Source organism: Artibeus jamaicensis, unplaced genomic scaffold, assembly GCF_021234435.1.
Source record: "Artibeus jamaicensis isolate MK-2021 breed Jamaican fruit bat unplaced genomic scaffold, CSHL_Jam_final contig_354, whole genome shotgun sequence".
Taxonomy (NCBI): domain Eukaryota; kingdom Metazoa; phylum Chordata; class Mammalia; order Chiroptera; family Phyllostomidae; genus Artibeus; species Artibeus jamaicensis.
The window spans coordinates 29,360,068-29,385,024 of NW_026521803.1; the positions used below are offsets into that span (position 1 = coordinate 29,360,068).

At 51.5% G+C, this 24,957-nt stretch overlaps 1 pseudogene; it reads left to right on the forward strand.

Moving 5' to 3' along the window:
• LOC119063640 (zinc finger protein 512B-like) overlaps window positions 1-24,957 on the forward strand; it is a 30,432-nt pseudogene that overhangs the window by 4,146 nt on the left and 1,329 nt on the right.

Below are 24,957 nucleotides of genomic sequence, written 5' to 3' on the forward strand. Positions count from 1 at the left end.
CTCCCTGGCATCCCCTGAATCAGTTAACATCCCAGCCTTCCTGCAAGCCAGCCCCACCCCATAGCATTCTTACTCCTTTCCTTTCCAAGAAAGAAGCCGGGCAGCAGAGGAGCCCGTGGACGGCGAGTGTGCCTAGAAAGGGAGTGCTTTTCCTTTCCTTTTCCTTTCCATTCCTCTCCTTTCCGTGGGCCTCGGTGAGACCAGCAAACACCCTGTCTCAAACGATGCTGAGCCTTTAAAAGAAAAAGTTTAGAAGTTCACCAAACTATTGTGAATGAGTTTGATTCTAATCATTTACTGGCAGGGAATATGGAATAAAATATCTCATTTGCAGTTGTTTATTTCCTGTTGTGGCTTCTATTTTCATCGTTTAGTCACTTTGGTGATAGATATCAAACCGTAATCATGGTGCAGCCACAAGTCACAGGGACCAAAATAACTCACAGCAGAGCCACGACAAGCCAGGATGGAGTCAGCTCAAGACCTGGCTACTTAATCACTGGCCCCTGGCACCAGGACAGCTGCGGGGGCTGCCACTTCACTGACCGCTGGCCCAGCATCCAGAGGAGAGAGGAAGCCAGAAGGGAATTTCTCCAAGGTCCCTAGTCTTTAGCAGGCAGAGCCCCAGAGCATGCTGGAAGTGGGGGAGACCCAGGTGAACCCTCCACGGTGGCTGGGGAGGGAGACTGGCTTGAAAGAGAAAAAGGCAAAAACAAGAATCTACAGAACTCTCCACACCAACGGGCCAAAGCACAACATCACTCCTGTTCAGGGAAGACAGAATTCTCCCTTTCAGTGCTTTTCTCGTCTTCGGTGGGTCCTGGAAGAGAAAGGCAGAAAGAGCCCCAGAGTGGGGGTGGAGGTGTGTTGGTGGGGCCCGAGGACAGGGGTGAGGCAGGGGTCAGGGCAGGAGTGAGGCGGGTGAGGCAGGGGTAAGGATTTCTCCTTGCAGAAGCCAAAAGAAAAAAGAACAATAGAAGAAGCCAAAAAAAAAAAGTGTTGGAAAATATTGACATTTCTTGCACAACCGCCCCCTGAAAAATGTGTGAGTGAGCCCTAAAACCATCCTGAACTGGCAGCCATACAAATGGAAGCAATGGTTCATGAAAGGAAGGTTCACGAGGGAGGCCGATGTGACAATCAGCACTTCTTGGCTTATCTTAAAAGAACAAGAGCATAAGTGAATGAAAATGCATCTAATTCACAATCAGAGATGCTCTAAGACCTGACTCATCGAATATTCCTCTATTGCAGACACGCTGTCGGCGGCAGAGCCAAAGGATCTGCCCGGTGGCTGCCCTGGGTGCTCAGCCAGGTACTGGGGGCAGGAGGGCGGGGCAAGAGGAAATGGATGTTGTTTATGGAGGACACAGAAAAACACCCAGGGAAAGTAAAGATCGAGGACAACAGAGACACCCGAACGTACAGGCGTCACATGGGATGCGCCTTCTTCCTGGGTGGGGCACCGGCTGGCTAAGGACAGAGCGAGGAGGGGACGTCACTGGAGATGACTCCTCGCACCATGTGCATGTGTTACTTATTCAAAAACTATACAGATTTAAAGATTGTCTTCTAAATCCTTGGCTTGCTTTCCTCATTTCCTGAAATTTGCTCTCCTGATGTCCTTGTAGAAAAGGACAGGCTGGCGAAGTCCCCCGTGGGAGAGAGGCTACAGACAGCTTCTCCCTCTGTGGGGCAGTGACTGCAGGAAGGCCAGTGACAACAGAAGCCAGTCTGTCATCCCAGACGGCAAGGGCGGTGGCTGCCTCGTCATGACTCTGGCAAGAGTCAGCGAGGAAACAAGCCAGTCCTAATCAAAAGTCATTCTAGCTATCAGTCAGGTGCAAGTCCAAACCCAGGACAGACAGCCTCCTAAATACTGCTGTCGGGACCACAGAGGCCCAGGGAGGAGCCCGAGCAGCCCCAGGAAAGGAGAGCACAGCTTTCTGGAGCAGAAATGTGTTCACAGGATTCTCCGCCCATGTGGGCGGCATCCATTCCAAACATGGAGCCCGGCACCAGGGGAGACCCCTGGGGGATAAAAAGGTGGCATGAAACAGCCTCTGCCCTCAAGAGAGGCTGGACCTATGAAAACAGGCCAATCTTTACACACCATCAACGCTACCTTGGCAGCAAGAATGGGGGCACTGGCCCAGGAGAACAGAAGATGAAGGGGTGTATTCTGTCTGGGAAGGGTCTCAAAAAGCTGCCCAAAGGAAGAGCTATTTGGGACTTGTCAAGGTGAGCTGACTGACCAGGCTGACACGGCCAAGGTACAAATAATCATGTTCAATAACAAAACAGGAAAGAAAGAAAAAAATTGTAGTTTTCTGTCAACTTTATGCTCTCTTCAAAACCCAAGCCATGCTGGTCACTTAAACGTATAACATTATCCACAAATGCTCCCCAGCCTCAGGAAGTCAGTGACAAAGGTGAGGCCTGGGCAATGCATGAGGGAGATGGTCTCCCTCCAAATCAAGTTTTCTTTGTAGAAAGAAACTGCAGCCACGACGCTAGCTCATCTACAATGACAGAGCAGCCCCTCCTCAAACACCCGGCAAACTCTCCGTGACCTCCACTCCTGAAATCAACAGGCGGGCTTCACTTCCTCAGACAGGTTCAGGTCAGAAACAAGCGCACAGGGAGAGCTTTCCGGCAGTGAGATTGGCGAAGGCTCCCAAGCGGCCAGGGACAAAAAGTTATCATCAGCCTTTGCAGGACAGACACACACCCAGTTTAGATGACTCCCAGGGGCACTAGAAACCTGATTTGAAAGACAGCAAATCTGGGGAAATCCACGTGGAGCCTAATGCCGACGCTGCCTGATACGCTGCCTGATGCGCGCCCTGGTCAAAGCTGCAGGCCGTCCTCATTCGACCCACCGTGCACTCAAACAGACTCCAAACCCCTGGTCCTATTGCTCTACCGGGCCAACGTTAGCTGTTTTCTGCTTTTGTATTCTGTTTTTATCTTTCCCATCCCCCCACCAAAAGTCATGAAAGGGTGACTTTGGTGCTCAGTGGTGCCTAGTACGGTGTCGGTTCGAATCAGAGTGACGAAACATCTGGTAATGGTGACTCAGAGAACCAGGCAGCCTCAGGAGTCAATGTTTCAGCTGCAGTAGAAAAAGGGAGGCAGAGGTGACCCCACGCCCTGCCCCTGGCACGTCCTGGGACCCTCCTGGGACTCAGAGCCCCGCACCCTGAGTGACGGGCCAAGCATCTCTGCGGGTGAGGCCCTGGGGCAGCGGAAGAACCTTCCGCCTAGTTGTAGGATTAAATATACTTTTTGGCCCTTCCTACCTGCGAGGCCTTTAGGAAAGCCTGTTTCCGTAGTCTGTCTGCCTTCCTCAAGCAACAAACACCGAATTAACAACGTCTTAAGTGTGCCAGACCCCGAGCGAGGCTCCGAAAACAAAGCCCTCCCCAGGGGTTGCTGGGACGTGCGGGGACACTGAGCCGGCCCAAGCGCTATGTAAACTACACGGTATACAGATGCTAATGACCATGATTCTCATGGATCCTGAGGAAAGAGCCCTCAGTAAGGTCATTTTGACTCACCCTCCCAGACTAGGAAATGAATATCTGGAGGCGTTAAGTGTCGAAGTGATAGGGTAATGAAGAAGGAAGCCACTTTTCGTAGTGTCTGGGACTTGGTGTGGATTTAACTAGGGCCGGCGTCAGAGAAGTAAGACCAGCCTATATGAGTTTAAAAACAAATAAAGAAGCCTGGGAAATGTTTTTCTTAGACTGAGAGAGAGAGAAGTGAGAGGACAATTTTTTAAAAACCTTTTCCAGTTCTTTGCTCGCATAACTATGCGTCTTAAATATTTTCCTATGTCTTAGAAATAACTTCGTCAGTAATTGTGGGGAATTGTGACAGGCGATGAGGACAGGAGAAGAGGTCCACCTTCCCACGGATCGGGAAAGAGGCCCCTTGGGCAGGATGCTGTCCTGCAGAGTTCAGTCTTGATCCCCTCACCCCACAAACATTTATTTTGAACATTTTTGAGGTGGGTGGAATACGATGTTACTAGCATTGTTTGAGTCTGGTAGATGATAAGGAAAACTGGTAGAAGGGATTTTTAAAGGTTACATAACCCAGAGAGTCCTCATTTCCAGTCCAAACACCAGACCCGGTCATCGTATTCCCGGTGCAAAGACTGCAAAAGGACATGAAGAGACAAGCAAGGCTTCCTTCCACCCCGCCCCCTCCCGCCCCCCTCCTCCTCTCTAGGGGGCGGCCACCATTCCAGCCAGAGATACAGAACCAGAGTCAAGTTCAAAGTCTCTCACCCCTGCTTTGAACTCTAGTCTCGCATATCCACATGCCTATTTGACACCTCCCCTTGGAATCTCAAAGGCACCACAGGTTCATTGCGTGCGAACAGGACATCTTCCTCCTGAACCTACTTCTCCAGAGTGCCAGCATCGGAAAGCCCACCCCGTCCACCCAACGGTGGGAGCCACAAAGACAGGATCAGCCTGGACAGGCACCCCACTCATATCCAAACCAGCCTCCACATCCTGTCAGTTCTGCTTTCCAGGTGCCTCTCAGCCCACACCCTCTCCCCCAGGCCCACCCACCAGGCTACACCGCCAGCCTCCCGCCTCTCTGGAGACCAAGGCACACAGCGCTTTCCTCCCTTCTGCCCTTGCCTCACGCAGACCCACCGGGCCCCTCCGCAGAGGCTGGTCTCCATGCAGGTCTGACTGCACCAGCGTCCACCTCTCTTCCTGCCACCTTCAGAGCAAAGGCAAATCCCCTTCCTTGGCCTACAGAGCCCCAAGTGGCCCAGCACTGCCTCCCTCCCCTTGCTGAAGCTTCAGTGTCTTCCCTCCACCCAGGGCCTCTGCACATGCCGCCTCCGCCTGGAATGCACTTCTCTCCTTCTCTCCCACGGCTCCCCCAGACTCCCAGTCTTTGAGATGGGGTTGCCCCGCCCCCGCCATTAGGCACCCTCAGAGTCCCGGGCATCGCCCTTTTGTAGCACTTACGACTTTAAAGTGTTGCATTTAATTACAGTCCCCCCCCCCCAACTGTAAAGTTTGAAAGGGCAGGGAGTGAGCAGTACAGTCCACCTAGCTGCGACTGGCCTGGAGTGTGCACTCCACCAGTGCCAGCGGCACACCTGACTGCCTGAGCAAGGAGGAGGGGGTCCTTTAGTCTGAGACGACGTCCCTCCTCGCTGGGGGTGGTGATGACGATGGACGGTGTTTATCTGCAGACTTATTCAACAAAATTAAATGTTGGCAACTGAATTGAGGGTCCCTCCGTTCAAAACCCTAAAACCCTGGAGACGACAAACTACCACTTACTTACTCCCCAAGGGTAGACTGATCTCAGACTGAGGGAGATCCTGGAGGGCCCTAAATATCCACCTTCCTAAGGAGTAAGGCACCCGAAAGTCCACGGGACTTGGTTAAACTCTCCTGATTACTTCCGATTCAATGTCCTTCCCCTCGAATCCCTTTCCTGTTCACATGGATTCCCTCACACGGGGCTTCGTGAAGAAGGGGAGAAAATTCTCTCAGGTCACCCTGCTGGTGAGTAGCATTCCAGGGCCAGGCCTCGTCCATTCCTCCGTTTACACGTCTCTACACCCAGGAATGCGCAGTTGTCCCAAATATTTCAAGGATGACATAGCAAATATACAGGTTAAAAAAAAAAACAGGAAAAAATTTAAAAGCAACAGTCGCGCTGTCTCTGGCTGGCTGCCCCTGGCTGTTCTGCGTGGTGGGCTGCTCTGTGAGCGAATGAGTGAATGAATGAATGGGCACCAACCTCCCTGCTGGGACCCAAACAGCACTCATGACCTGTACCCCGCAGTTCACAGGATCTTGTTGCCAGGCCCCAAGTTCTAGCGCCCCGGCTGCACTGTGGCCCCAGCAAGCAGAGACCATTCCTCAGTTCTCCTGCACCCCAACTGTGTGGCAGGCATGGCTCCCAGGGTGCTTGCCTTCTAGGGGGAGACCGGTAATCGCTAAGTAAACAAATACACAGCATCTCACACGGGTCCTCGAGCTCCGGGAAACAGGAAGTGGAGTGAGGGGCTAGGGCTGGTGTGACGCTGGGGGTGGATCTTCCAGATCTGGGGTCAGGATCAGGTAGGACACTTCCAGAAAAAGGAGACAGCCGAGGCCTGGCCCGAGATGGGTAGGCGGGCATGTTAGAGGCGCGGCTGGGAGGCCAGCGCGGCTGGGGAGGGGACTGCAGGGGCTGATGGACCGGAATTGAGAAGAGAAGGGCCGTTGAGGGGCTGGATGGTGCAGCGCCTCCCAGGCATCTGGGCTTGTTCCATGGGAAGTACTGGCAAACCCGAGATGATGGGGACGGCTGCAGCAGGGGCGGCAGGAAACGCCCCAGTGGTGGAGCCAGACGTGTCTGTCACTATTAGCTGTGTCACCTGAGACATAGATTTCCCCGTGGACAAGATGGCGATAATCATACCAACACAGAGCTGTCCTGAGATTAAATGAGAAGATGAATCTGAAAGATCATTGTGGAGACAGGGCTACAGAATCGTGACGTCAGAGGAGACTCTCATCAGTCATATCGGTGGAGCCCAGCTTAAAATAGTCCTGTGGCAGCCGGGCCCTGGGAGCCTTTACCCACACGGGCTGGTCGACCAGGAGCCCTCCGTGGTGGCCTCACGGCTGCGTGCCCGGAATATCGGTGTTTCACGGTTGTTTATTCAGCCACGTAGCCCATGCCCGTTCCTCGTCCTCTCCTGGAACGGCGAGGAGCATAAACAATACAGTTTGATGAAGGTAGTGCAGAAACACTCTGACACCAAAGTAATCTGTAAGCGCTTATTTGTTTAAAACAGATAATTTTGTTTAAAATCTTACTTTTGAAAAAGAAAAAGGAAAAAATGTCGAAAGAGGCCTAGGGAAACAGGGTACAAGCTGACTTGGAAGCCGCAGGGAGCTGAGCCGCCGGCTGGGTCCCCATTCCTCGCGAGTGCTTCTGGCTCCTAAGGGATCCTGCTGCACAGAGGGGTGGTCGCAGGCTCTGGATGGTGGTGTTAGTGCCACTGCCTCCCCCTCTGGCCTCCTCCTGGCACATAATCCCGTTGGGCAGCAGCCCTCCCACCAAGTGGCTCCCCAAGTATTCCCCACCCAGGCCTCTGCCTCACCCTCTACTCTCTGCCTGGCCTCCCTCGCTCCCGTGGCCCTGGGCTCCGACCAGGGAAGAGGCTTCAATGATGCCCACATGGCCAGAATCGCTTACCAAACAGACTTCTGCTGGGTCTCTATCAAGGCAGAGACACTCAGTGGACAGCTACTCCATGAGCAGTAAGCCCCTCAGAATGCCAGAGGAGGGTGGACATGCCCATCCCATTTGCTGCTCACACCCCAGGAATGGCACTCCTCTGAACCCCAGCCAGTTGTCTCCTGATGTTCTCTACTGGCCTGAGAGATCTGGGGTGGGTGGGGGGCAGAGTAAATGTCAGCCCAGCGGGGAAGACACAGGTTCCGTTTCCCCTCTCCCGGTGACGGAGAGGGAACCCCGAGGCTATTTTCATCTTTCCAGAGCGTGGCTCCATTTCTCAGAACATCCCTGCCCTCCACACAGTGTTCTAGCTCAACACTCGGGCTCTCATGGAATATTCTTTCCACTTTAAAGGATCTGGCCAGCACATCAGGCAATGTGGCTGCTTTAATTAATATTTATCGAGTGTCCTTATTAGGTGCCTGGCAAGCACAGTGTTTTGTGTGTGGCTAAAATATCTATTCCCTTTCCTCTCCAAGAAAGTACATTCCTGGACAACGGAACGGGGTTGGCATGCCAAGTAAAGGAACAGCACACCCTCGCAGCTGCAAGGGCAAGTTGGGACTTCGGGAGGGGGCAGAGGCAGCCCACAGGGGTCAGGAGACAGGAGCTCGAGTCCTGGGGGCTCGGACTGACTGTGCAACCTCCAACAGGTAGTGTGACTTCTCTGCACCTGGGTCATCACAGATGTGATTGACGATGTCGTCCTGCCTGCCTCCTGGGGCTGCAGATGTTGTAGAAACTGGGTGGAATCATGTAAGTGACACCCTTCGAAACGTTTAAAACGCTGCACAGATTCCAGATGTTCCCTCCCAAATAAAACCTTGTGTGCCTCCCTTGGTAGGCACAAAAATGGAGTCAGATTTAAAAGAATGAAATCGAGGGATGTCAAAGTTGGACACAAAGCCGTTGTGACATGAACGAAGTTCCAAAGCTCTGAACCGACTGTGGAGAAGCCCCTTTAACCTCCGATAGCACCGACGATGCTCGCCGTTGGTTACACAGGGAAAATCGCACAATAACTAATAAATGCTGACACGAGAATAAACGCTGTGACTTCTGTACTCACAGCTGTAAACCTGCTTTGCCCCACCCTGCATCTGTGCAAGACATGCACATCAGGAGGGAGGGCAGGCCTCTGGGGGTCGCTTGGCGACCAGCTGATCCTGCACATCTCCAAGTGCACAAAACTCTATGCATGCGCCATGTGGATAAACCCGACCAGTAGTCACTATGATATGAGTAAGTTCCATACATTCCTGGCAGACATGTAGATTGGTGTGGTCTTTCTGGACAGCACTAGACAATTTGATCAGCACTAGACAATTAAAAAGATGTTCCTGTGGATAAAGAAAATGTGGGGTGCACGTACAATGGAATATTACTCAGCCTCATAAAGGAAGGAAATTCCGATACCTGCTGCAACAGGGATGACTCCTGAGGACATTGTGATAAGTAATTAGCTCTGTTTAACATGTAACGACTAGTCACAAAAGGCCAAATCCTGTATGATTCCACTCATAGGAGGTACCTAATGTAGTCCGATTCCTAGAGACAGAAAATAGAACAGAGGTTACCAGCAGTTGAGGAGGGGAGGACTGGGAGTTGGTAGGTACAGAGTTTCAGTTTTGCAAGATGAAGAAGTTCTAGAATCGGATGGTGGTGACAGGTGCATGACAGTGTGAATGTGCTTAATGCCACTGAACTGTGCCCTTAAAAGTGGTGAAGATGGTAACTATTAAGTTATGTATCTTTTACCACAGTATTTTTAAATGTTCCTAATTCTGACCCAGTAATCCACCTAGGAGTGTGTTCAAAAGACATATAGTCAGAGAAAAGGGCAAAGATGTTTGTACAAAGGTGCAAAGGTGTTAAGCCTTTAACCATGCTTTTTCCCCTTCCGTTGTCCTTCCTGACTTAAGTCTTATTTTGGAAAAACCGGAAACAACCCCAAGGCCAAACGAGAGTAGAATGGGTAAATAAATACATTATCGAATAACTGTGTCAGGAAACACCATGCCACCAGTAAAGAGCCAGCTTTTGAAGAACACACACGGTCATGGCCAAGTACGCACGAGAAGCAGGACTCCAAACCATCTACGCAGCGTGATCTCAGGTTTGGAATCTGCACGCTAGCAAACATGCAGGGAGACAACACCGTAAGGAAACAGAGCAGCAGTGACCTCCGGATGGCTGAGCTTACGGAGGGAGTTTTATGTTCCTCTTCATAGGCTTTCTAATGTCCCATGATGAGCATGTATTCATTACTTGTATATCAGAAGAATGATAAATCAGTATGAAAGAGGCTGCAGAGCTTGCGGAAGTGCCCTGCATCCCTGCTGGGCCTGGGGAGGCTCAGCTCCTCCAGGGCACGGGCAGCGTTCCGGAGCATCTGCTTCCAATAAGCCCTCCTGCGGACGGACGAGCAGAGCGGTAACGTGCGTTGTCTGTCTGCAGAGCACCGAGCACACGGCGTGCACACGGCGTGGACACGTGGGGTGAATCGCTGTGATTAGGTAACTGTCGCCCAAAGTAGTCGATTCTGCTTTGGGGCATCTGCAGCAGTTCGGTTAAAACTTTTGGGATAAATACAGCACTTGCCTAAAGATTAAATGTCAGAATTGTGAAAGAAACGTAAGGTCGGATGTGTATTTCGCATTGGAAGAGGATGTGGTTGACAAGAATGATTCATACGGTTTAGTTAAAATGCCCAAAACATGATCTTCGTTACACACCAAATAGAGATACTGGAAGCTGACCAACTGAAACTACAGAATATAATTGAGGAAAGGCCTCCATTTTCGATGCAACCAAAAATAAAAATAAAAATAAAATGCCTAGGGAAAGCATCCCTGAAATATGGACGCTCTTAGATGAAGAAAATTTTCAAACACTAAAGAAGACTTGAATAACTGAACAAATGTACCCTGTTCTTAGCAGGAAAACTCGGTGTTGTAAAGGTGTCAGTTCTTTTCTTATTAACGTGCAATTTAACTTGTTCCCAACAGAAATGCCAACAGGGGTGAAGCAAGGGGTTCACGTGGAAACTGGCCGAGCTGGCAGCCTGAGCCTGAAGTTTACATCAAAGGCAAATGTGAGGTAAAATTGGAAAAAGAGTAATGGGCAAGGACTAGGCCAACCAAATACGAAGACATCATAAAACTTTAGTAATTAAAATTGTTTTTTACTGACATATGCATAGAGAGAACAGAGTGAAGAGGCCAGAAATTGACTTAAATACATACAAACATATGTATTTTTCTAAGAACCAAGTTATGGCTTTGAAAATTGTCTGTATTATATGTCTGTTTTCCATTTTGTTAATTTCCACTCTTTTCTTTATTATTTTCTTCCGCCTTTCTGTGGGTTTAATATGCTTTTCCTCCCTAATTGAAATGGATACTTAAATCATTGATTTTCAGTCTTTTTTCTTGTATAACACATGCATAAGACTATCTAGTTCTTTCAGTACAGCTTTAGCTATAGCCCACAAGTTTTGATATTTTATGTTTTCATTATCATTCAACTAAAAATATCTTCTACTTTCCATTTGACCCATGCGTTATTTCAGATGTCTGTTACCAAGTTCCCAAACATTTGGGGGATTTTCAGCTCTCTTTTTGAATCTTAATTTCACAGTGGTCAGAGAGCACACTCCAAATGATTTCAAATATATGTGGACATTAGTTGTACATAAAGATGTTACTTCAAGTTGGTTAAGAGAAAATGGACATCAAAAATAAGTAGCATTTCAGTGTGGACATGGGGGGAAAAAAGAACCCTGGTTGTGGCTTTCATTCCATATAACAAAGGACATTCCAGACAATTCCAGGATCAAAACATAAAAAGTAAAGCCCTGAGTGTATTAGACAAACACAAAAGGAAAATGTTTTAAATTCCACAGTCTCGAGAAGTTCTCCTCAGTCCAAACCTCGGACGGAGATGGATACATTTAGCCCACGTACAATCCCCAGATCTCTGCAGGCCTCACCTACCATGGACCTGCTCTTGCAGGGCAGCCCAGCGGGCACCCTGGCAAGAGCACGAGCCGGGACTACGCCCTGGCCGAGGGGAGGAGTCAGGCAGTTTCCCCGCCAGTGTGTGCGTCTGGAACGGCAGAATTTACGAGGATGCAGAGAAAGTGGGGGAAGGATTTCAAACCCTTGGAAACAGAGAGGCATGCGACTTACTATGTTAGAAAAAAAACTTTTAGATTCCCACAGCCTGGTCCTCATTTTGCTGGGATCATCTCATTTAGTGCAATAAATTGTCCAGGGCCTTCACTGGGTGCATGGGTCGTCAGCGATAAAAGCCTTCCACGGTGCACACAGTCGGGGTAGCTAGAAGCCTGGGTTCCATCCAGACCCAGGTGCCACCATTCAGCTAGCGCTGCGACCACGGACACATCACTAATTCCCCCTGGGTGCCATTTCCTCAGCCATCAGAAAGGGCGTCATGAGAAGCAGTGGTTAGAAGCCAAGCTCTGGAGCCAGACTAACCGGACTCAAACTGGACTCTGCTCCTTACTGGCAAGGTGCCTCCGTGTTCACATCTGTAAAATGAGGAGGGAGGTGAGGATGGCACCGTGATTGTAGGACTGTTCTGAGAATTAAATCAGTTAATCATTTTATTAATGTATGTAAAGCACTAAGAAAAGTGCCTGACAGGCAGTCAGTTCTCTGTAAGTGCTAGCTGCAAAGGACCAATCATCAACAGATTATCATTTAATTAGACCCTCCTATGAAAAATACCCACTCCGATGCTAAGAGGTGCATGACTTTATTTGGAGTTGGAAGTGAAATTTCAGGTCCTGAAATAAGAGATTCTGGAAAATCTATTTCTTCAGGGATTATGAACCAGACTTGGGAAGAACATTAGAAATAATCAATGACAGGGCATCCAGCCTACTTAGAGATTTTCAGGGACTGTAAATTCCCAGCTTTCAAGGAAATCTCTTCTTCCCTTGGTGAACTTCACAGGCAAAAGGCTGCCCCAAGACTGAGCTGTTTGCCTGCCTACAACTTCCACCCATTGACCCTGCTCCTGCCTTCAGCAGCCAGCTGACAAACCTGCTTCCGCCCACCAGCCCTTCTCGGTGAGTTTTACTACATCCTTCCTCATCTCCTGTCTTATGAACTAACCGTGCCCTGTTCTGCTGGGCTATTGTCGCAGGACCGGATTACCAGATCCCTCACCGTCATGGTCACCCTGCTCTGGGGACCCTCAGTTGGTCAACATTCCTGCTGCAAGTTTGTACCCAGATAATAGTGTTTGGGATCTGGAACGTCGTGAGTGTTGAATGAATAAATAAATGAATGAAGTAGTCCAGTAGGAGTCATTTATACCAGAAATATCATCTCCCTTTCATCAACACAGCCTCGGATTCTATCAGCAATTCCAAGAGGGGCTTCCAGAGCGAGATGGCTTGAGGGCGCCCGCGTGCCTCCCAAGATTCCATTTCTTCCTCAGGAGGTGAGGTTGCAGGACCCACCCCGGGTGCCCGCCCACTCGGGGGGACGGCCGAAGAAGAAGGCAGCGCAACGGGGAAGGGCGAGATCAGGTAAGGAGCACTAATCGTGCAAAGGAAGGAGCTTGCCCACGCTTCCAAAGGTCCTGTCTCTCCTGATAGACTGAGTGTCAATGGAGTGCCTGTTAGTGCTGCTCAATAAACATTTCGGGTTCCAGTCACAGACAAAAGACAGAACCTCACTCTCTTGTCTCCCGGAAGTTAGGGGTAGCCCTGGGACCTGACAACTCGAGTGGAAGAGCTTTGGCACGGTTGCCGAGTTCCTTTTTCCTGCCTTCCGCAACCTTGCCCACACAGGGAAGGAATGTCCCGAAGAGCCACCTCCCCACCATCCCCCCCCATGGTCATGGAAGCATGAGAAGTGAACTGATGCTGCTTTACCAGGGTGGGGGGCGGGGGAGGATAAACAAGAGGCTGCTACTGCTACCGACCAAACCAACCTAATTCCAGGGATCTGGGGAAACAGGAAACGAAACCTCATGTTGATGAAGCCACAGAGGTCCCGAGAGAGAAGGTCCAGACCCAGGCACCCCCAGGGGTGAGCCTGGGACTCTCACCGGTCACCCCAGGCCTCAGTTTTCTTATCACTAAAAGAAGAGGATTTAACGGGATGATCTTCCACTAAACTTCCTAAACCCAGCAGGTCACGAACAAAGACAAACTTAATGCAAGATGTTTTGGCCGGGGAGTGGGGGGCGAGGGGATTACTGGGGCAAAAGAGTTCTTGATAGAAATCTCTCTGCAGTATTTCCATCGATTGCAGGTGAAGCTACATGCTCAAACAACAGTAAAAAAAAAACAACAACTTAAAAAAAGACAACCTGATAGTGAATCCGGCTCTCAAAGCAATGGTTTGCTTTGTCAGTGTGATGATATTCGATAGGGTCATCCTTTACGAGGGCAGTGCCTCCAACCTCCTCCATGGGATTTCCTAGGAGTGGGGTCATCTGGCCACGTCCCCGTCCCTCTCCCGCAGGACGACTCATCTGCACCCATCTCCTGACCTCTGAAGAAGTCCCAGGAGACCCATTTAACCCCGAACAATGGCAAACTGAAAGTTCCTATTCTCCAGCTTCATTTAAGCCCAAAATTAAATATGGAAAAAAAAAAAGACAAAAGTTAAATGTCGCAGCACAAGTCAAAACTTTCAGATGATTGCATTCAAATGCTGGAGTGACAAGTACATGCTGGTTGTTATGCTTTTCACTTGTTTATATTTTCTTTAATGAAAGAGATTGGGAAAACATTTATTCAAGGAAACAGAACTCATGGTTCTAGCAGCAGACTGTTACAGGTCACTACAGAGCTAAAAATCTTTAGGCGTCCCTTTAGGAGGCTGACTTCAGTCAAGTTGCTTTACCCCTGTGGGGCTCAGCGACCTCTTCACTGGACCATGTGTCCATCCTCTGGACAGACTTTTGAGGGAGGAGTGATGGAGCCACGGGTGGACTCTGTTCTCCCCACTGCATCCGGCCTCTCTCCCCTTTGTCACCCTGGGACCAAGCTTCTGTCAGCAGCATCTGCACCACGCCCCTACTTTCCAGACGCGAAGCTTCCAGGGACCTCAGTCCACGGTGGAATGTGAGGAATTTCAGTGACCAAGACCAGTCTGACAATGCAGGACAGCATTTTTGGCTGATCTGCTGACATAGTGTGGTCATTGGAGACTCTTTTCCAGAGGGCGAACTGAGGCACAGAGGAGTTGAGTGTGGCCTCAGGTCACCCAGGTTGGTACTGGTGCTGCCCTTCCTTGCATTTCCCTCTCTGTAGATGTTCCTTGGCCCAGAACTGTGGCCTGGTTAAAGGACTCACTGCTGCACAGCACAGTCCAGCAGGAAAACCCTGGTCACCAGGGCTCAGGGATGGCCCACTGATTGGCTATGAGTCCTTAGGCAAACTATTGGACCTTTCCAGATTTTGCCTTGGGGGAGGGAGAGGTATATAAGTAGAAGGATGCTAGTTTCTGCCTGCTCTAAAGTTTAATGCTTGGCTCTGACTGGTGCAGTTCAGTGGATTGAGCACGGGCTGTGAACCAAAGAATTGCTGGTTCAATTCCCAGTCAGGGCACATGCCTGGGTTGCAGGCCAGGTCCCCAGTAAGGCATGCGTGAAAGGCAACCACACATTGACATTTCTCTCCCTCTCTTTCTCTTTCCCCTCTCTCTAAAAATAAATAAATAAAATCTTTTTAAAAAAAGTTTAATGCTTGAAATCAACTTATCTTAAGATTTATACGCTTCTTATTGACATAGAACCTACATACAGAAAAGCATACAGCTTGATGCATTTTTGCAAAGCAAACACACCCAAATAACCAGCTCCCAGGTGAGAAACCAGGACATCAGTAATGCCCAAAAGCTCCCTTGCTCACACCCGCCCAGCCACCCCAACACAGGTAACCATTTTTCAGACTCCTCACACCTGGGATTACTTTTGCCTGTTTTTGAATGTTAGAGGAATGGGATCACCACAGATTTTTAATGCACTTTCTTTTTAAGCAATTAAAAATCTAAGTTTGCATGTAAAGGAATTTCAGGAGAGTGTTTTTGGTTTGGGCAACCTTCAAGCTACTTTAAAATCACCCAGATGAGCCCTGGGTGGGTGGCTCAGTTGGTTGGAGCCTTACTCCCACACACCGAAAGGCTGTGCATTAGATTTTCAGTCAGGGCACAAACCAGGGACTCTGGTTCAATGACGCAGTCAGGCTGGGGCGCGTATGGGAGGCGGCCTATTGATGTTTCTCTCTCACGCCAATGTTTCTCTTTCTCTCTCCCTCTCCCTCTCTTGGATCAATAAACACATCCTCAGGTGAGGATTTTAGAAAAGAATTATCTTTAAAAAATAAAAGAAAATCACTCTATCTGAACTGCAAGCTATTTTAAAACCAGATTATTTTATTCTTCCTGATCAACTTGCTGACCCCCCTCGGCAGTCTCTCTCGGGGTCCCTGGGGACCCCTGGCTAGTCCTTCCCCTTCTCCTTAGAACACCTACAACTTGGATTCTAAAAGCCAAGCTAGATTAGCTTTTTTTTTAATTTACCATTTTATTTTATTTTTTAAAATATTTTATTTATTTATTTTTAGAGAGAGGGAAGGGAAGGAGAAAGAGTGGGAGAGAAACATCAATGTGTGGTTGCCTCTCTTGAGTCCCCTGCTGGGAACTGGCCTGCAACCCAGGCATGTGCCCTGACTGGGAATCGAACCGCCATACTCTGGTTCACAGGCCCGCGCTCAATCCACTGAGCTACGCCAGCCAGGGCTAGACTAGCTTTTTAAGAACAAACAAACAAAATCCTTCTTGCTTTAGAATAGTTTTAGATTTGCAGAAAAGTTGCAAAGATAGTACAGCCTGTTCCCATGTAATTTCCCCTACCGTAAACATCATACTTTACTACGGTGCGGGTCATATAACCGCATTACGGCAACTGCACTGGAATATTACTAATCGCTAAACCTTATACCTTATTCTGATTCTTCTAGTTTTCCCCTCACACCCTTTTTCTCTTCCAGGATCCATCCAGGATATCCCCTTACATTTAATCCTCAGGTCTCCTTTGGCTCCTATGGGCTATGACAGTTTCTCCCACTTTTCATGACCAAGACAGTTTTGAAGAATGTCCCCCAGTGGGTTTGTGTGATGTTTTTTTCATGGTTAGACTGGGGTTATGGGTTTTGGAGAGGAAGACCACAGAGGTGAAGTGCTGTTCTCACCACATCAGATCTGGGGTACATGCTATTACCATGGGCTTGCCACTGATGACGTTGATCTTGACCACCTGGCTGAGGTGGTGTCTGCCAGGTTTTCCCACTTCGCAGTTACTCTCCTACCATCCTTTCTGTAATGTTCCGGTTGCCAACAAGCCACTAAGTGTGGCCCACATTCAACGGGAGGAGGATTAAGCTCCACTGCTTTAAGGGAAGAACATTTACATAAATTATTTGAAATTACCTGCATGGGAAATTGGACTCTTCTCTTATTTATTTAATCAATCACTTCTTTGTATCCATATAGATTCACTCATGGATATTTATTTTATTCTTTGGATTAAAATGATATGTTTATTTTTGTTCTCAAATTGTTCCAGCCTTGGCTATCAGGAGCTCTCTTGGGCTGACTCTGGGGTCCCTTTGCCACACCCACCTCCTTTTTGGTCTTGGAGCACCTCCTTACTTGCTGGCACAATGAGGTGCTCTGGGCTTGTCCTGAGTTTTCCTGCCCCAGCCCCAGATCTAGCAATTTGTTCAAAGAGCCAATTGGCTGGTATTGACCCATCTTTCCCCCCGGAGAGGCAGGCAGGCAGTCCTCATGGTGGGAAATGGCCCAGCCTTACCATCTGGCGCAAACCAGCCACTTGCAAACAACTTTAAATCTAATTGGCTGTTTTGTGGGGGTCTCCCCCAATTTTTGTCTGGTGCTGTGGTTCACATATCTATGGACTCACCTGAAGGCCTTACTGCCCCATCTCCCAAACAGCTTTCCATTTGCTGGAAGCCACTTTCCTGGTTTCCTCAGACTGGGATGTAGACCCGTGCCAAGTGAGTGAGGCTGCAGAGCAGGGAGAATAAATGAGAGGTCCTCCTCCCTGAAGGCCTCTGACCTGCCAGCCTGGAAAACTGCTATATAAAGATAGATACGTAGCCAGCTAGCCACACACACACACACACACACACACACACACACACACACACAGAGGAGAGAAGGGAAAAGGCAATAGAGGCATAATGTCTGAGAGCTCGTGTTCAAAGGGAAACAACCAGGAGGCACGGGGACAATCCAGAACTGCAGGTCTGAGCTGGCCTGGGGTTTTAGCCCAGGAGGAGAGGCTTCAGACCGGGACCAATTAAAACCTTTTAAAGCAATCGTTCCCTGCCTTCTTTCAAAGGTAAGCACTAATCACCTTCTCTACCATTCTTCCCACCGTTTCATCATTTTAAATGAAACCCTTTGCCTCTCTCCCACTGCCACATCTGGCCCATCACAGAAGGATTATGACTTGCGTTAGCTGCTCGGGGAACTGTGGAAGAGGACTCTGAACTTGCTTTGTTCACCGCAGAATCACTGTGGGCTCTGTCCCCCTCCAACCCCCAACTTCTGCAGAGCAGAGGGCAGGGGGAAAGGAGCCAGACAGGTTACCAGCACATGTGACCAGGTAGTCAGGTTTTATGGCTGCCTACCCCTCTACTCAGCCTCTCAGGGCCCTGGTGGTAGGGTGGGGGAAGGTGTGCAGGGCCTCCCTGGGACAGGGCCATAAACCTTTTATGGTTCACCTGAAATGTGACACATCACGTTGACATCACCTGTCCACCTTCATCCTTCTCTCCCTCTATCAAAAGTCCTCCTCTCAGGCCCCGGTGCCCCTCCCTACGTGTGTCCCTTGGGGGAGGATTGTACAAAGATCTAAGGTTCTCACTGGAGGTCTCACCAGGGCGATAGGATAATAGGTCATTTGAACTGCATGGACTGTGAAGGTCACCTGGACCTTGACTGCGTGATAAATATGACTAGAATTAGGCCTAGTGAATGCCATTCAGAAAAGCAAACTATGTTCACCTTATTTTTAATCTTGTCTCTACTTTTTCTCTCTAAATGATCAGAGACCATTTTAAGGAAGGAAGACCCAGTCTTTCTGGGTGGGGGTGTCCAGTTTCCCCACACGGGCGGCGGGAGGGGCAGCCAGGTGCCCCAGCCCTCAGCCAGTCAGTGGTGGGGCTGTGACGGGAACCTAGGCCTCCAGACGCCTCTTGCGTCCAGGCGCTTCCCATAATGGAAGGCTTCGCTCCATTAAAAGTTATTTTAGGGATTCCACAAGCCCACCACCACCACCCCCCAAGGTGGAAAATTTATGTAAACGAGTCAAAATAAAGCAACAGTTTCTTAAAAAGTATGTTTGGAGTTTCACTCTGGACTCAGGCGAGGGGATGAAGACTTAAAGGTTCCAGTGTTCTTCTCTATACAGCGAGTCTATTTTTAAAAATTTAAGGACATATTCAGGTCTACACCAAGTCCACCAGTCCACACCCCATACCGCCCCCTCGGGTTAAGCAGGGCGCTGGTTCCGCCTGGCCCTCCCCTCCCGATGACCCCTGCTTGCTGCCCCAGAGACGTGTCCTATGCCCCAGCGACTCTCGGAAACTGCATCCTTAACTAGGCCGACACCACCACCCTCGCTCAGGGGCCAGGGAGCTAGGCATCCGAGGGGGAGGCTAGGGTTGGTGGCACTGGGGACCAGTCGCTGCCAGGCGCTGGCGAAGAAGCCAGGTTAGGAGACGAAAAAGGAGGAGGGAGAAAGAAGAAAGGAGGGGGAACATTACTCAGAGCGGGGCTCGAAGGTGAAGAAAACACGGAGGCTGGGGGCAGGGGTAGGAATAGGAACGACGGGTCCCGTTGCGAGGATGGGGATGCTCACGGCATCTCTCAAACAGCTGCCAGGAACGTCCCCGTGACAGTAATGGGGAAGCGGGGCTTCCACCCCTTTTCCGGGCTGCAAGGGTCCCAGGCCCGAGAAGTCTGTGCCCTGTCGCCTGGTGTGCACGGCCCGTGACTCAGCCGGGTGACGACGGCGACGCGAGGCCAGCGAGCAGAAAGGACTCGCTTTGACCGCAACCCCAGAAGGGGGTGGGGAGTGGGCCGGGGTGCGCGCGCCCGGGAACGGGGTTGGAGGGCGGGAAGAGGTTGGGGGCGTGGGTCCCGGGGCTGCGCGCGCCCGGCGAACGGACCGGGGCGGTCGCAGAGTGGAGGCGTGGGCCCAGGGTGCGCGCGGCCGGCGCCAGGGGAAGAGGGGCGCCGGGAGCGCGCGCGCAGCCGCGGCGCCGGGCGGAGGCAGGGCCGGGCCGTGCGCAGTCTGCCCGGCGCCGCGCTCCGAGAGCCCGCGCCGCCTCCTGGGGTGTCCCGAGGGCGGCGCAGGTAGAGGCCAGGGCAAAGTCAGGACCCCCCAGGGCGCCAGTTCCAGCCTCCAGGCTGGGTCCCAGGCACCTCTTTGCCAACGCTTGGGCCCGGGGGAACGGAGGTGCAGGCGAAGGAGGCGGAGATGCTGCGGGGCGGGGCCGAGACCGCCGGGAGCCCTTTCTTCAGCCCTCTGCAGGCGGCCGGGCTCCCGCGGCTGCGCCCTGGGCGCTGCTGGAGGAGGTGGGGGCGCCCCGCCGGGCGCCGAGGCGTGGTGACCCGAGCGGGGCGCGGAGAGGCGCGCCCGCGGCGGAGACTCGAGCCGGGTGGGGTCCAGGCCGCACAGCCGCGGTGGCGGCTGCGGACCTGTAAACCTTAATGACAGCAATCTTGCCTGTCTGCGCCGCTGACTCACGCGGTGACCCAGCCTCCAGTCACCCGGCGGCCTCCCTCCCTCCCTCCCTCTGGCCTCAGTTTCCCCGGCAGCGGAACAATGAGGCCACTGTGTCCTTATTCATTCCTTGGAGCTCATTCACTCCGGCAGCACCGCCGCCTCCCCAGGGAAGGGACCGAGGCGTCGAGCTTTTAATTATCCCTGTTGGGGTCGGGGCGGGGAACGCGGAGCTCTGTGGATAATTGAACACGGGGACTATTCCCAAGTCGGCTGAAGCTCTTTATTTTAAACCGTCCTTTCCACTTCATCATATTGTAGTTTTACCCTTTCCCCCCTTCACTCGTGGGGTTGCTTGAAAAGCAATGAAATGACTCACCACCTCGGCTTGGCGTTTCATGCTTTTCACAAATACTGCGTGTTTAATCAGTTTACTGGCGAAGAACTTGAGCGCCTACCTTGGGCCAGGCCCCGAGTGGTTAGGACACAGCAGAGCAGGAGACCGGCCAGTTCTTGGGCCCAGCCTGTCTGTCGGTGGGGCCACATTGGAGCAACCCGCTCAATTGTTAAAGAGCCTGTGGAAGAATACAAAGGATCAAATTACTGATACAAGCAACAGTGCATGAATCTAAGTCAGACACAAAAGAATACATACTTGTATGACCTCCTGGCAAGGAAAGATAAATCTCACCCAGACCCCACCAAACGCCCATCCTCGGTTGTCTGGGATGGGGTGGGGGGAGGTGACTTGGGATGGGAACAAAGGAACTCTGAGATGACAGGCATGTCCTATCTCTTGATTAAAGTGGTTAGATGGGTACATATGGTTGTCAAAACTCACCAAACTCTAAAGTGGGTGCATTTTGTTGCACATACATTATACCTCAATAAATTAATTGACCAAGGCCATTAGCCTCGGCAATCTGGAAGCTTTGTCAAGGGGATAAGGCTAACCAGCCTCTTGCATCATCCTTAGTGTTTGAGAATGCACTGAGAGAAATAACTTATAATACTATAGCTGTTTCTCTTTGGAGAAGGAAAGGCATTGGAGAAGTAATGTTATTTGTTGACGGCTCCAAAGAGAAGACTCTACATACATTATTTACTGAAATCTTACAAGCCCTGAATACTGCTGTTGCTATTATTATCCCCATTGTATGGACAATGGAGGAAACAAACTCAGATAACTGGCCAGCCTCCCTGGGCTGATCCTGGGAGGCATTACCAAAAGGGACCATCTGCATTTCTCTGTAGACTTAGCCGATTTTCTCGCTGTCTGTGGGGCAGGGAGGTTTGAGATGCTGAGGCACCAGCAAGGGCTTTAGAGGCAAAGGAGACCCTGTTAGACTATGTTCCTCACCCTGCCCAGCTCTAGGGGTGTGACTTGGGGCAAATTAGCCTCTTTCTGTCTTTGAGCAATGGAGATAGTGCCCTCAGGTGTACTGAGATGCTGGGAAGTATTCAGTTGGGTGCTCCTAAACGTTAGTTTCCATTGTGACCTTGAACCTACAGCTTTTCTTTAAGGGCCTCAGTTTCCTGATCTATAAAATGGGAGGGTGGGCTCTTAATTCTCCTGCACATCCTGATAGCCTGGAGGATTTTGGGAGCATCAGCTGGAGAAAAAAAGATTAAGAGATTTCCAGGGTTTGAAGACAACAGCAGTTTCTGGAAGGGCATGTCTTAGAAGGCCCCACCTCCCCGGCAGAGCCTCAGAAGTGATCTGTGGGGCTTCTCTAACCCATGTTTGCACCTCAGATGAGGAATTCCTCAGACACCCCTGTGAGGGTGGCCACAGTTTCTGCTGGGACTTGCCCCTTGGTAGGGGCTTTTTTCCATATGAGGCAGCCGCCTCCGGTACCAGGCATCTCTGGTTTCCAAAACCTTCCTAATGTGGACTTCATCTGTCCTTCTGGGCCCCTCCCTCCAAGCCAGTCTTGTGACCAGGCACTCGACCCCCTCGGGAACATTTCCCAGATTCCTCGTTTCTGTCTGTCCCGACCTTTCCCCAGGCTAAGGAGTAAGCCAAGGAGGGAAGGCCTCGCCTCAGCTGAAGGCCGGCTGGTGGCCTGCCCACAGGGACTGACAGCCTGCCCTCAGCGCACCCTCCCATTTTCCCAGGGAGCAGGGGGAAGGCCACCTGACCTCCTCTGAGAGACGCCCTCTGTTCCCGGTTCTGGGGTGCAGGACCCTCACCCCTCTGCTGCCCACCTCTCATTGTTCAGAGGCCAACCAGGTGGGGAGATTTACAAACTGCAGCACAAATTCACACACACTACACCCCCCACAGGGCCTGGGCAGGGCTGGGGGTCCCTGAGAAAGGAGGGTGCCCCCTTCCCATTTGCACAAAGACCCTGTCTGTACTTGCCGTAGCCCTGACCTGCCCCCCACAGCAGACCAGTGCCCCCTCCTCCAGGCCTCTATGGACTGTTAGACCTCAGGACCTCAAAGATGCCCCCGGCCCTCGCACTGGAAGTCCCCGTCCCATGTGTGGTCCCCCCACCCTTTCACTGCTCTGGGTGCCCCACCTCCAGGGCCTGGCTTAAGGCACAGCTCAGTTTTTTCCTCCCCGATTCCCTCTGTCACTTTTACCTGGACTCTGTCACAGTTCACCTGTCCACTCCCCACCTGCTTGTTTGGCACCTGCTTGGGCCAGGCCCAGGGCGTGGTGCTAGGGAGGGAGAGGGGACAAGGTCAAGCTCAAAGTCAGTGGGTCAGTGCTACCTACAAGCCAGTGTCATACACAGTGACCAGAGCCATGGTAGGAGCACTGTGAAAGCTCAGGAGCCCAGGGTGGGGGGTGACCTGTAACCCCTACTGGAGGAGCAGTCAAGGAGAACTTCCCAGAGGAGGCGGCACTAAGTGCCCCCAGTCTTTGTGACTCATTGCATGGTGAGCTGTCCCCATCATTGTAAAGGGAGGCCTTGGAGTGGGATGGAGACTGGGCTCGAGTCCCCAGCCTTGGGAAAGGGTATCCGACTCAGCCTCAGTGTCCTTGGCTATGAAATGAGAATGTCAACCTTGTCCTTGAGTGAGAACAGTTGAGGCAGCGTAATGAGGTTATACTGGAGCCAGGCAGGCCGCCTTCGAATCCCAGCCTTGTCACTAGGCACTATTCAGCCTTGGGGAGCTCGCTCACCCCTGACTCGGTGTCTGCATCTAAAACATGGGGGCCATAGAAAGAACTCCTTCCTAGAACTGCTGGAAGGATTTAAAACTTTTTGATCAGGAAAGCGTTTAGAACAGCGCTTGGCCCCCAGTGAGCCCTATGCATACAGAATGTGTACATGCTTAGCAGTCCCTGATACATAGTAGGAGCTCAGCTAACATGCCAGGACACACATAACCTTGAACATGTCTCTTCATCCTGTCTGACCTTGATTGCTTTACCTTTACCTGTCTCTTCACCAGGCCGGGGCGAAGACGTGTTTGCTGTGCTCCCTGAAGACGCGCAGCCAGCCTGGGCCTTGGTTTGTGCAGGGGCAGGCCCGTCACTCGGTGGGCGGCCGTGCCTCCTGCCCTGCACCAATTTCCTCACAGTTGGCACTGTCACCTGGGAAGATGGCAGTGCTGCTTTTGGTGATCTGATTGCTTTCCTCACTTCTCCCTTCCCGGACACGAGCTCGCCTTGGCCTCAGCAGATTCCCATCATTAACTGCCATCTTCGCAGTCATTTTCTTCTCCTGACATAACTATGTAAATACAAAGCAGTCTGATCACTCCTCAAACAGAGGCACCCTGTGCCCCAGCAGCTCCCCTCCTAGGTGTATATATCCATGAGGAACGAAAACCTGGGTTCGGTCGGGTGGCGGCGCCTGCACAGCCCAGCCCCAGCCCCAGCCCCAGCCCCAGCCCTGGCCCTGCCTCCGTCCCACTGGTGTGACTGATCTCTTCTGTGGCAGAGGTGCTGTTAGCTCCCCCGGGTCCAGCAAGAGTGGGCCTGGGAAGGATGGCAGCCAAAACTGTCAGATTTCTTGTGCGGCAGGACCCACTGAAGTTGGGGTTGCCAGGGTCCCAGGGTGGGCAGACAGTGCCCCAGCCAGGCCCCAGAAAGTCCAGCCAGTGACAGGATGGAAGGGAAGAAACAAGGGCACCCGAGAGTTGAGAACCGGGCCTTCCGAGATGTTCCTGTCTCCCTGATGATGAACCAGTGGGAGCTGAATTCAAGGCCTACACCCCGGTGAAGTGTCCCAACGTGGGGTGCTGGCTGGAGCTCCCCAGCATCTACGGGCTCAAGTACCATTTCCAGCAGTGCCAGGGGTACTGTATCGGAAAGGCTGACCTTTCTTTGCCCCTTCTGTGAGGCCACCTTCAACTCCAAGGCCCAGCTGCAGAAGTACTGGATTTGGAGCCACACGAACCAACCTTGGAGCCAGGCGAACCACCCCCAGCCTGGGCCAGTCGGCAGGCCTGTCACCGTCAGCTGGCCCGTTGGGGTCAGCAGCCTCACCAGAGTGAGCACACCTGTCACTGCTGACAAACCCATGGGCGTCAGCCTACCCATCAGTATCAACAAGGCGGCATCAGCCAGCAAGCCTGTGTCGGTCACCAAATCAGGAACAATCCTGATTGCCAGCCACTGAGGCTGCACTGGTCACCAGGCCCATACTGGTCACCAAGTCCGTGCTGGTCACCGAGTCTGTGCCCATCACCAAGCCAGTGCCAGTCACCGAACTGGTTATGGCAAACAAACTGGTGCAGTGACAAAACTTGTGACAGTTACAAAACCTGTGCTAGTCACACAGCTGGTGATGGTCAGCAGGCCCATTGCCATCAGCGGACACGCACTGTCCTGTGAAGTGCTGCCGCTGACCTACTCTGAGAACAAAATTCCTCAGGCCATGGAGAGGTCCAGCGGGAAGGAAAGGGCTGTGGGTGGCCCAA